General features: G+C 38.4%; 1 long non-coding RNA gene across 1 annotated transcript; it reads left to right on the plus strand.

The window, feature by feature from the left end:
• Window positions 11-8,581, plus strand: LOC110393170. Its single transcript, XR_002434867.1, has 3 exons — window positions 11-202; window positions 1,168-1,305; window positions 8,101-8,581. It is a non-coding gene; the product is annotated as an uncharacterized LOC110393170 (long non-coding RNA).

The following is a 14,187-nucleotide window of genomic DNA, read 5'->3' on the forward strand; positions in this document are numbered from 1 at the left end:
GCCCCGCCCGCCATGTTGGCCCGCCCCGCGCTGCTCGCCGCTGTGAGCCCGAGGGCGGCCTGGGCTCTTGGAGGTTTGTCTCCTGCGTGGGTTGTTTTGTCCCGGAGTGGTACGTTGTAGATGAGAGGCTCATAGAAATGCCCCCGAGCCAACGTGCTAACAGGGGCTTCAGTGCAGTGTTACACCCACCGATACAGAGCTGGTGCGTTCTAAGCCTAGGTTTTTATTCCTTTCATTCTGCGAATTAGTACTGTTTGTAGGTCATAGCTTAATAAGGAATTTCATAGTTCACTTCCATGAGGCCTGGCCACCAAATTACCAAGCCCAGATGTTTACTTAGATATCAGAGGCCTGATTATAAGAGAGGAGGTGGGATTTTAAATCCCACGTGAGCCGCGGGTGCTCGGCACCTTCGGCGCTGCTATTCCACACTGCTTGGCTTCATGCCTTCATCTACAATGTTGACTCAAAAAAGAGAAATTTCAAGCACTCCAGGAATTTTTGTCATCTCCAGCCTTCTCCTTCTCTTTGCTGTGTTCCTCCCTCTGATCTGTTTCTCTGTAGGTTCCAGCATCATCCCGTGACTCTCGATGCCCATCTCTGCTCCCGGCCTCTGCTGCTGGTTACTCTGCCTTGATGCACACTGTCCATCTTCCTTCTATTTTACTCATTTGTTTTTCATATAATTTTCCCATTTCATTAATTTTTATATTAAATAACAAGGCTAATAACTTGCTCTAGTTAAACTCTGAATGTTGTGCATTAACCTATGCAACCTGTCATCTATCTTAATTACATTTCTTACTCATTTTTAAGCCCAGTGAAAAGATCCAGTAACTTGTGAAGCTTAGGAGCTCTGTGCTAGTGAATGTCATTTGTTTACTGCCTATTTTCTTAATCCCTGCCATTCTACTATTAGACAATCTTAGAGTTCTAGATTATTTTAGAGGTCTTTTCCAACTTTAATGATTCTATGATTCTATGTGGGCAATATTGGTGGTAGGTGGATGGTTAGACTAGATGATCTTAGAGATCTTTTCCAATCTTAATGATTCGATGATTTAACCTCCTGTATTTCTTTTTTTTTTTTCTTTCCTATGACCTTTTTTCTCCTGTTTTGCTTTTGTCACACCAGTTTGATAGAAGCTGCTTTCATTATGTTTCTAGGGGCTAACATCATGAAAAACCAGTGCAGATGCGAACTTCCACATTTTTTCAAGATAGAAGCAAACAATGACATAAGCATATGATGAAATGTGTTCTCAAAGAATGAACATATAGAAAGACTTCTGGGATTCACACAGAGTGAGTTTACACTGCATAGTGCAATTTTCAAATATTTATAAATATTTTCATATATTTATAGTTTATTTTCTTATAGTCCCAACAAATTTAACTTACAGCAATTCTGATTTTAAAAGACTTTTTTTTTTCTGTTTAATATTTGGTTCCTTAGTTCTACTAAGTTTCCTAATCAGACCATGAGCTACTGTCTCTTTTTACAGATTTCTTGTCATCAATATTGAGTTTGCTTCATGGTTTATATCATTCATCTTAATGGAGCATCAAGTTGGCATTCTACTGCAGACATTTATTTATTTTTAGTTGATGTTTATATTGGAAGGATGATTTACTGGCTGTCTGTTTTTGTATCACTGACATAGCATTTGACAAGCAACCTTTCACAAACTTAGTGAATATGATTGGGCAGAATTTCAAAATCTGTCAAACATCATTCCCACACTTTAATTTAATCACAAAATGGAGGTCTTTTATACTACCCCTTACAAACTTAAAATGTTTTTCTATACATGATTGTCTATCATGTATTTTATACATCAGGGCTTTTTGTCTGGGTAATTGAACAGAAACAGATGTATTTTTTTTTCATATTCTTGCTGTATAAGATTACTGCTGCATTGTCCTATATGAATAGGACATTATGTTATTTGTGAGTATACAGTTATGCATATATATGTACATATTTAATTTCATAAACATGACTTCTGTATCTTAATTCCTGATTCAGAACAGTCTCACAGCTGTGTAACAGCATAACAGATATAAATTGATCTTAGTTGATTTGTCTTGACAAATCACTTAAAATGGTTTGAATTACCATGATCAGATTTTGCTGTCAGTTATTTAGTGGCAAATTCTAACTAACTGCAATTACAACAAAGAGCTTTATAACTGGTGGAAATGAGGTGACAATTTCATCCTCATTGTTAGAATAGAGGGATGCCCTTACTAAATTAAATACTTAAGCTAAAGATTCCCATGCCTGTACTAGCTTAGCTCTTTATTTCAAAATACTCAAATAAAACTGTTCAGGAATGAAAAGACTACTACTCTATGTTTAACTAAGAAATTTCATTCTTTGTTTTTTTGGAGCAGAGTTCGGACCCTTCTTCTTATGTGTGTCTTTTCTTACCTTTATGGACAATATGGCCCACTTTTTACCAAGTTACAACCTCTGAAAGGTGATGTTTATTGCAACTGGATAACTTTATTTTATGAAGTGCTCTTATGCCATGCTTAGATCTCAGAATTTCTGCCTCCACAGAGCATAGACTGCATCTGCACATTTCTTCCAGAGATCTCCCAGGGCTAAAGTTAATATAAATGATTTTCTCTGTGACCACTTGTGTTTTAACCTGGCAGGCAGCTGAGCGTTACATAGCTACTTGCTCACTCTCCCTCTATGGGATAAGGGAGAGAATTGAAAGAGGTAGAAGTGTGAGAAGTCTTGGGTTGAGGTAAGAATAGTTTAATGAGAAACAAGGGAAGAAGAAAAGAGAATGGAAATAAAGTGGGAAAAGGGAAGGAGAAAAATTGAGAAAGAAAGAGAAAGAGAAGGAGAAAGAGAGAAAGAAAATAACAAAAAAAAATTGATGCACAACCCAATTTCTCACAACTTGATGTCCTGCAATAGCAACTCTCCAAGCCAACTCCCCCCAGTTTTATTGTAGAGCTTGACGTACAATGGTATGGGATATCCCTTTGGCCATTTTGGGTCAGCTCTCCTCATTTTATCCCTTCACAGCTTCTCATGCACTCCCAACTTCCTTGTCGGGAGAGCAGCATGAGAAGCTGAAAAGTCCTTGACAAAGTTATATAGCAACAACTAAAACATTGGTGTGTTATCCACATTATTTTCACCCTAAGTAAAAAACACAGCACCTTATCAGCTACTGTGATGAAAATTATCTCTATCCAAACCAAAGTCAGGACGATGCTTTCATAGAATCATAGAATCATAGAATCATAGAATCATAGAATTAGCTAGGTTGGAAAAGACCTACAAGATCACCTAGTCCAACCGTCCACCTATCACCAATAACCCCAATAAACCATGTCTCTCAACACTATATCTAAATGTTTCTTGAAAACCTCCAGGGACGGTGACTCAACCACCTCCCTGGGCAGCCCATTCCAGCACCTGACCACTCGTTCAGAAAAGTAGTACCAGACTCGACACTTCTCTGCTCCTGCTGGCAATTCTATTTCTGATACAAGCCAGGATGCCATTGGCCTTCTTGGCCACCTGGGCACACTGCTGGCTCATGCTCAGCCATACGTTGACCAACACCCCCAGGTCCATTTCCTCTACACAGTCTTGCAGCCACTCTGCCCCAAGCCTGTAGCGTTGCCTAGGGTTGTTGTGGCCAAAGTGCAGGACCTGGCTTTACCCTCCCATGTAAGAGACTGGTGATTTTCTGTGTAATCATCTACTATCTGTTCTTTTTAGCAACATAAAACTCCTTATAAATTCAGAAAAAGTTCAAGTAAAAAAAACCTAAGCTCGAGGTCTACTGAAAAACAGAAATATAAAAACGATACTGTTGGTATGTCAGAAATTGTGCTTTGTCAGTGGAAAGAATAATGAGGAGACTCTGCTTGTCAGCCCTTTTCTGGAGGCAATGAATAAAGGCTCTGTGAAGAGAATTCCTGGCAGTTACATGGCACTCTGTAAGCTGAAAAGAATAAACTTCAGCATCCCAGATGCCCTGGTTCCCTTTGTGCACCACCCATCGTATTCTTGAAAAAGGATCTGGTGAGTATAGGTCTTTGAGAGGATGTGAGCATGAGCACAGCTTCAGAGCTTCAGCTTTATCTTGAACATCACTGCACCCTTTGCTTGTATATCAATTTCCTTTCCAAAATTTGTCATGTTCCTACTTTTGAAGGTATTCTCCTCAATTAATTTATTTATTAAGCTTGCACCACATGTGTTAGCCAATATTCAGCAGCATGCTGAAGTAAGTATTTCACAAAGCTCTTTGGAGAGTAGTTTGTCAGGTTCAGTGTACCTCCTAATTTACTCTGTATTTCCTTCTGGACAAGATTGTAAGTGAGTGACAGAACAAGACAGAAGTTGATGTTTGTGCTGTTGATGCTGCTTCTTTTTTTACTTCTTTCCTACCTACCCAAATGCCTGTTTAGCCTGAAGCTAAGATTTGAGGGTACCCAAAGGTTTTTAGCCTGTTAGTGGGAAGCCTGTCAAAGCCAGATGGAAGATTATTAAATTTGTAATATTGTAGTGTGAAAGAGAAGTAGATGTTCACCACAAAGACTTTATAGGAGGAAATGAAATGAAAACCACAAGTAATGTTCATTATGATGATTTTTGGACACTTTTTCTCAAAGACTTTCTACAAGGTGCTAATACACTCTACAATGGGCTCTGGGTCCCCATGCAGGATTGATACTGGAGCTAGCAGGCCCTTCTTTGTATTATACTATTAAAGTTGAATACCTCCTATTAAATTGCCTCCTAGTGTTTCAATGCTAGGAACAAGTTTTATTTCCAGGAAAAGAGGAAAATCTTGTGCCTTGCTAAAATGCCATATCACGAGTAGGATCATCTTAACCAAACCAAAAGATCTGATGACAGTCAAGAGGAAAACCTTGCTTAACCATTTACACTTGTATTCATTTCACTACCCTCCTTCACATCTTTTCCCTCATCTTTGTGAGAAGATTTAAATATCTGAATTGCTTCCCCTGCTAACAGATAGTGTGACGGTAAAGAATTCTGGCAGAGGAAGGAGAGCGAAAGGTAGAGGGAAAGTAGGGGTTGTGTCAAGGTTGAAATACAATGTTTCTGTAATATTATGTGTACACATCAGTAAGGGAAGCTAGAATAACAGCAGTATTATTTGTAGAATAAAGGATATTACAAAGAATTATCATTAACTGAAAAACTTTGATATAGAAAATCACAAATACAGGAGTTGAAAGTTGGTCAACACCTTCATGTCTCAAGGGTTAAGAAGAACTTAATGCACTTCTTGTTGTGTACCGCCTCCAAATTGCAATTTCATACTATTTCCAAACTTTGTAATAGGCACTTGTTAACGATACAGCTGATGGATTATGAATCTCAGGGATAACAAAGAAAGAGAATGAATTAGCAAAGCAGCAACATTTTAAGCCATTGAGTATGCCTTAAAAATTTATGACATACAAAGTTCATAATCACCCTTTCTAAGGGTGATTCTGTTTGGAAAGATCTTCCTTTGCTGGTTGCTTATAGTTCTTAGAAATATTCCGCTACATGACTTACGTAGTTTTATCAGCTTTATAATTCATCCCTTTATGGTTTAGAATAAATCCATTTTAACCATTAGTAATGCCATTTGCTGTGGAAAAAATAACAATAACATAGGTAATCATGAATTACATCAGTCCATCTTTGCCAACAGAAGAAAGACAAATGCCTCCCTACTTATAGATTCCACTATTGTCTTCTTAGACCCATTCAAAAACTATAATCCATAACATCAAGAAAAGGATAAACAAGTAGAAAACTCTGCCATCTGCTCCATTCTTGATACTTACTGTGGAGAGGCTCCATTTCATGAATTTTCTTTTAGCCCTAGTTGGGTTTTATTTCATTTCTTAACTTCTTTGTTGCACCAGAGTCAGACAAGCCTGAATGGAGATTAATGCTGTGCAGATCTGGTCTCTCACATAGCTCTAACAAAGTACTCAGTCCTGCTCCTGTCACCCCGCTGACAGAGAGCCTTTATTAAGACCTTAACAGTGCAGATACGCATATAGCACATGTACAGGCCAAAGTACTCTCCTACATAAAGGAGTTATGGAATTTATGAGTTTAATTTAAGGCAATTTTCTGCTTGTGTTTGCAAAACTGTATGTTAGATCCTGTGGAACTGCAGTAATGGGGGAAAAAAAAAAAGAAGTATATTATCTTGTTTTGGGAAAATAAAACATGTTTTGGGAAGAGATGGGACTTAGTCCACATCTGATTTTGTTGCAGTTGAAAAACCATTCTTCGTCTCTTCACATTTAAGCTGTCAAGAGCTGGAAAGAATTGTTTCTTATTATATCTTAGCTTTCATTTTGGGAGAAGAAGGGAAGAAGGGAAGAAAGGTAAAAAAATATTTAACTATGAAGTTTCTTTCTTTTTTTTTAATTAAAAAACCAACAAAAAAACTAGTGTTCAGGGCATCTGTATGATGAAAAGCATCTTCTAATTACAAAGACAGAAAAAGTTCATAAGAATTAAGGTTCACACTTGGCCTCTGCTCTCTTCTGATCCCTCTGAGTCCCTAACGCATAGCTAGGGGGAGAGGACTTTCAGTTTAAATTACCTGAAGAAGTGAGAGAGCTGCACTGGTGCACTGATTTTATAGTATGAAAGAGTGCTGTGTACCACTGTGTATGCAAGAAGGGCCTTGAAGAAGTCTGAGGATACAAAACCCCATGAATAAGCTGGGGAGTTGTGTAAGGTGATGACAGCCTAACCAGCTTCACTTTATGTTCAGTTGCCTTTTGGGGGAGATCTCTGAGCAAACTATCTCCATAATCTCACTCAAATGGTCTAGCCCGGCTCTGTACTCCAAATGCTGGAGAACCAACTCTTTGCTAATCTTCAGCTTTTCCTATTTGAATGCTAGTTTGAACATTCAGTGTACTCAGCCAGGTGTATTCCGGCAGGCTTAAACAGCAGTGATGGTAAAAAGGCCATATTTGTATCTCCGTCTGCTTTAGCTATCAGAATTTTGTTATGCGAAGAGGTAGGTGTTTAGACAAGTTGTTCCATGAGCAACAGATAGAAACAGATATCATTTCTTGTTAGCTACATCCTGTACTTTGAAGTAAACCAATTCTCCGTTATCTGTCCCCATATTGCAGTGCTCTCAGGAGCATCTCATCTCTTCAGTGATTTTCCATTGCCCATGACAGCAGTGTAAAATCATATGCTGCGGTTGATTTGGAATGATGCATGAACAGATTGCTCAGAAAACTGAGTATAAAATGGATGAGTTCTTCCTGCTTTTCCCTCATCTGAGCACTTAAGTTGTTCTGCTGCTCATCTGTCTCTTTTAACAAAACATGGAATTTAATGTCCCTGAGACTTCTGCTCTTACCAGATTCCACTGCAAGTAGTCATTTGGTGGAGGAGAAGGGAACTCAGTGACAGACAGGAAAAGCATGAGCAGCAAGTCTAACTGTCTTAGAAAACCAAGATAAAAACAAATGTACAAATGATATACAGTTAAAGTAATCAAAACATTCTCCAGTTCACTGTCTTTTGAGAAAAGTAAAACAGCATTATATCTTAAGTGGTACTTGATTTTAGATTTTTTACCAGCCTTACACAGCTGTTTAAAATACAACACAAAATGCATCTTGACTTACACTTCATTACTATAAACAAGAGCTAAGCAGAAACTATCTGTATCTTCCACTGTTAATGTCTATATTGGACTGCAGTTGTCCAACTCTTATAATCACATTCTAGACATGAGACACAAATTAAGACTTACTAAGTATCTGTATTTTGTACTATCATTTTGTACTATTGAAGTAAAACTTTAGAATGTGTGTCATTGTTCTGAAGGTTCAGAGTCAAAACACTTCAGAAATGTTGAAGATGGTGCATGTATTTTCATTTGCTCAATAAGCTTGTTTTCAGTTAATCTTTTAAGTCTCATGGGCCAAAAATATCTTCTGCCTTACATATGGTATAGTCAATCACACTGAAGTAGTAGAATTTCATGAAGCAAACGTCAAGGAAGTATTGCCCCATGGCTTTTGATGTTCATGGTGCTTTCTTCTTAACTGCAGCTGCACTGTTAGCCATCTGGAAGGGGATGTGCACAAGAACAGTTACCAGCACTGCGCTCAAAGAAAGGCAAAGAAGCAGACCTGCTTGAGGACAGCTGCAGCTTTTGCAGTCCTTGCATTCCATCAAGGATGTGAGTAGCTTTCATTCCTGCAGCAGTGGCATTCTGCTATGTGCTACTGGCAGATTTACCTAAGTAAGGCTGCAGAACTGAGCCAGGGTTTTTATCATGCATGTTTTATTTTACTTAACTTTTTCAGGACATGTAAGTCTATCTCCTTTGAATAATCCATAAAGACTTCAAATAGGCTGTGTGACCTAATCTGCTGAATGATCTTATTCTTTGTCAGATGTTAAATATTATCCAAAGTGAATGAAATGAGATAGTTTGAAGTTCTGAAAAGATGTCTCTGGAATGTATGAACATATTTGTTTCATCTTCCACATGTAAGCCAAATAAAGAGCCCATTATGATGTATTCCACACAGTATACAGTTTATTATGTTCAGCAATATGTCTTTCCCATCTTGTAGTAAAGCAAAGTATTCTCTTTCATCTTGGTTTCTGATAAAGACCTGCCACCTTTTACTGCTTAATAATTGAAGTCAACCTGCTACAGAAGCTCAGTGTTGGAAGACTGCCTGCACCAATAATATGAAAGAGAATCAAGTTATTATTTTTGATGGCTTCAGTAGTTATTAAAACTGAAGACTGCATGTCATGACTCCAGGAATCTTTTAACTCTGCCACCGACTTACGAAAAGAAACCCCAGCCTTGCTAAGGTTAATGGTGACTTCTGCATCGTTATAATCTCTACTTCAGTAATCATGTCTCAGTTTTGCAGTTTCACAAGGAATTCATGAGTTATGATTGCTATTATTATTCTACAGATAAGTTAATGGATTTCCATTAATTAATCAGCAGGACTCAGGAAAATATTCATTTTTTTGTCATAATCATGTAACATCTATGGGTTAAATCCCTCCCTGACATTTATGAATGAAGCTTCCTCCAAAATTCTCATAGAATTGGAACACTTTTTTACAGATACAAATGCAGATACAAATCATCTGAAATTCAAATAAATCTTTATCTTAATCCTTCATTATTAATTTCAAAAAAGATAATTTTCACAAATATTTTTTTTGCATAAATGGATTTCCTGAGAAAATCGATACAATTTGAAAAAAAAATTCTGTTATCTCTTCTGCTTTTACAGATTTCAGGTTTTTTTTTCAAGTTATTTTTCCTGGGACCATGAAAGCTAATTCAGAGGTGAATCTTTCACAGGACCAGCAAATTCTCTAAAGGCTGCTTTTGCTCATTTTGAACCAAGCAAAACCTATGTAAAAAACAAACAAACAAACAAGCAAACAAACAAAAGACATGAAATTAACATGATAGCCTCAGTCTCCTGCATTTTTGAAAACAAACAAACCAACCAAACCCAAATCCTCTTTAACTATGGCTTATATCCATATCTTTGAAATACACATGTAACAGCTTTTTATCTGGAAGGTCATCTCATGTCTTTCACAAGAAAATAGAAAATGAAGAGGATATGAGAACTGCTGACCAAATCAAGGCCCACTGCAAATAGGATGAGCACAGCAAGGTTTTGCATGCAGGAGAAGTGGTACTCAGAACTGGAATGCACTATGACTGCATGGCATGTAGTAACAAATAGTAAAGTTTGAAAAAATCTAGCATGCAGTTGTGAGACTGTGACAAAAGAAAATTAAAAAGGAATTGGAAAAATCTAATTGAAAATTTGTAGCTATGAACACTGAATTCTTGGAGCCTCAGGTGAGCTCCAACATAAGTTTCAGCAAAATATATATTTTTTCATTTTATCCATACTTTATATTTCGCATTCCTGTATTTAGCAAGTCTGAAACACTAAAATGAATACCTAATATAAAAATTGCACCTTAGTAGCATTGTGAGTGGAGAAAACTAGATCCCTAGACGAAAAGCTGAGCATAAAAGTGAACATGATAGCAACTTTGGCTTACTCAACTCTTAAAGGTAACTTAGTGTGTAGTTGCACTTGGATGAGTGCAGTCGCATACAGAAGTACTGTTCTGGGCTGGAGCTTTTGCCCTCTCATGGTTTGTGTCCCATTGTTATGCTCAGCTTTTCCATTGTGATGACTCAAGCAGGTACAATTTGCAGTTTCTAAAGAGAACCAACAAGATTTTCAGTAGATGGAGTAACGTATCCTCTGAATGCTAAATAAGACATTTATCATTAGAAAAGTAACTGCACATGCAAAAAATCACTGTATGTATATTCTCCAGGCCTGCTTACAGGCCTGCTTACTATCTTTCTTTCAGTAGTTCACCAAACATGCTTTTTGCCTTCAGATAGCCATGTTTGTCTAAGATAAAATATTTAGCTTTGTGTAATGTAACGTATCAAGCACCCCTATATATATATCATACATGTGTAAAAATAAATAAATAAAACATCAAAAATTCAAAGAACACATCCCATTTTAGATTGTAGATCCTGCTGTCCTTATGTTGGCCCCAATTCTTCTTCTAGTACGTCAGTACTTTCAGAGAGGTGATGTAATGAAATCACAAGAAGGCTGCATTTATTTGCAGAATGAGGCTGTCACCTTTTCTGACTCTGCTTAACACATTCTTCAGTATGGAAGAGGTTAATTCCAGCTAGGAAATCCAATATATTTTTATTTTCAAGAATATCATTTTTCCACATTAATACTTTGGAATACATCTCATGGGTAAGCTTGTTTTGAGAGAAGATTAATAAGAGAATTACATAATGTTGTTAGTAAGCAATTAGCATTCAACTGAGCCTTAAAATTTAGGCCTTCAGAAACCCTGGTTGAGTTTACATTTGTTACAAAAGTATAAATAGTAACTTGTTCCAAAGTGCCATTACATGCCATGCATTTTTAAGTGCTTTCTCTTAAATGATCAGTTTAGCCTTGCTTCTGGACCTTGGGAATACTAATTTATGTTATTGACTGGAGCTATCAGAAAAAAATGCTTTGTCCTCCATGAGTAGACTAAAGTTTTATTCTACACAGCACATACTGGGATAAAACTGGGAAATCTGACCGTTCCTCAGATGGCAAATTTTGGTTTTTCTCACAGCTTTTAGGGAACTGATATTGGCAGTGGAGAATTTTAGGTCTGCATGCTGTTAGATATTGAATTAGCAAAAGGGTCATAATCTCCCATCTTTCAAGCTTTCTGAGACTGTGAAGAAGGCAGAAGGAAAATTGTGGAATGCAACAGGAGGCAGTTAAAGACTTGTGCCACCTGCAGGAAGGACACCGGGGTCGCATTTCTGTCAGCAAAGCAGCCGTGGTCTGGTACCACATGAGGAAGGACCTTTCCACTTGGTGCTCTGGTGTGCCCATCCTGGGCCGTGGGCAGCAGTGCTTGGCAGGGCTTGGCTAGTGCTGGGATGGGGCAGGAGAACAAGAGGTAAACTGAGCCAAGGCCACAGGAAAGGGTGGCAATATCATCTTTAAATGAGACTGAGGAGACAGGCAGAGTTTCTATTCAAGCAACTGCTCCCATTTGTTCCAGGAAAATTGCAATTTGTGAGTTTATAGCTCCAGAAATGTCTGAATTGTTTTCCATGACAACTGCTGGGAAGGCTCCTGCTGGTGAGTCACCTCCTCTCTGCCTTCACCACAGTCACGGGAGCACAGCAGGACTGGAGCCAAGGAGCACGGAGGGCACAGGAGCGATGTCAGCAACGTGAAGCACTTTCGCATCATTCTCCATCTGCGACAAAAGGACTTGCGAGCCTGAAATAAGTTGTTGGTCACTAATCCTCTAGAGGGCGAGTGCTCCCTGTTTTATCATAAAACCTCATAGAAGCAGGATTTTGTCCTGTCTTATGGCACAGCTTCTACCCTTGTCTCCTTTAAAAGTGATGTTATCGTCCCGTCTTATGCCAAAGCCTCAGCTTAACCCTTGCTTTCGTGTTGGTCACACTGCTGTTTTTTTTCTTCCTTCCCTTTACCTCTCGCATCACCTTATTGATTGTGCTGCTGGCTAAAAGGAGCCTTCTGTTGACACAGTTGGCAGGGAGACAAGCTGTGCACTTATATCTCATTAGGTAGGTAGGATTACATTCTAAAGCAAAAATTTGTCACTGCTGCAAAATGATAAAATACCTCCTTCACTATTCACCGTCTTCCCTGAAAACCGAGTGCAGTTATTGCATGTGCAATTTGAAATTTGCTTTTTAAAGGACCTAGGCTGAGACAGAGATTTCATAGAATCATGGAACCATAGAATGGCTTGGGTTGGAAGGGACCTTAAAGATCATCTAATTTCAACTCCCTGCCACGGGTAGAGTTGCCAACCACTAAATGAGGCACTAGATCAGGTTCCCAGGGCAGCTCAGAAAAAACAGGCTGCAGTTATCTTCAGATAGGAACAAAAAGGGATAGTCTTTTTCCTTACACATTGCCTACCTTTTCACAGCATATTGCAGATAAAGCTGTGTTTGTATGGTGTAAGACAATGCCATGATCCAAATTCCTCTGCCAACTTCAGCTAATTTGGTACAGCTCACCAGTGAAGTGCGTTACCTTCAGAGACACTTGTCTGAGTTACAAAAACTGTGATTCTCTTAACATAGCAAAACCCATCCCTAGGACTAGATGCGATGTGGCTCTGATACATTTAAAATGCTTCTGGTTCTGTGAGCAGCTTGTCCAGTGCTCCACTGCCGGGTGCAAATATGCCTGGAATTAATGACTATTTTCACAAATAGTCATTCGTGAAAAATTGAGCAATGACTATGAAAAGCCCATGAAGGATGGGAACCCTGTATACCCTCCAGGCTGTAAATGGCATTCAGCTCCGGCTGGCCTGAGCATTACTAGGAATCCCAGTTTCCTGAGTGTTGCCCATTCCTGACAATGAAGAACACTGGAAAAAATAATAGTGATCAAAGACAGTATTCATTAATTATTAATTGGCTAACAATATTAGGTCGCATATTTTCTGTGTGTTTGGTTTTGTGTACCAGTTAACAACTTGTTAACTTAGTTTTGTGACACGTAATACAAATACAGATATCTCATTAAGTATTTCTCTAAGGCAGAGAGGACCCATGAGAAATGCCCTATTCTGCAGTCTGGAGAAAAGGCAGTTCAAGAGGAAAAATGACTGAGCTTCATACAAACTACCTGAAGAGTCCAAGGCAACACTGCAGAGGTTCTGCAAAGCTGCCTGCTTTGGCTACTGCAGGTTTCAAGGGCATAACAGATGAGATGTGATCAGAGAGCTCTCAGCTTGGAATGCAAGCAAAATATAGGCTGCTCACTGGTCAGTGAATATTGCCCAGTGCAAAAATCAGACTTTCATTAAAGTCTTCCTATCTGCCAAGGGAGAAGGCACAGTGAGGTTCAGCTGGCAGATGGTTTTAGCAGATAGACTGCAGGTGTCTCTCTATATGATATTTTCTTGAGGAAGTGGAACATGGCGGTTAAAATGAATAAAAGGTTCTGCCCTTTGCACCCTTCAGATTTTCAGCAGAGGGAATCCCTAATTGTCCTGTGAGGCAACAGCCAGGTAATTTTTCCCACGTCCATTCAAGCTCTTGCACATCTGTAAAGAATTTTAAACTATAATTTACAGTAAAATTTATACATATATGTAAACAATGTGTTTATTAGTTGTTGTGTTTAAACACCATGATTAAAGATCGGAATCTTCTTGCCTGAAGGACTTCACATGAAAATGAAAGGACAGCCTTTGTCCCCTGACTGGCCCAGGGAAATCCAATTAAAATATTTCCCCATTGTGAACGATAAGTGTGATTAAGTAATGCCTCGAAATAAGCATGATGAAAACATTATCCATCATTTTCAATTGCGGTTTTCCAATTAAATCAGGGCCTAACCTATTTGACAGTTAGCATGCGATGATGCCTGCCCTGCTGGTAAATAAATATCAGTTTGACTTTGGTACAATGAAAGCCTTTTTAATTTATTTTTTAAAAAAACTATTAAGACATGTATGCTTGGAACCATACTGATGTCAAACACTTTCCGCTGTAATATAGACCCTGAATGGAAATTATTATGGGA

Source organism: Numida meleagris, chromosome 2 (assembly GCF_002078875.1).
Source record: "Numida meleagris isolate 19003 breed g44 Domestic line chromosome 2, NumMel1.0, whole genome shotgun sequence".
NCBI classification, from domain to species: Eukaryota; Metazoa; Chordata; class Aves; order Galliformes; family Numididae; genus Numida; species Numida meleagris.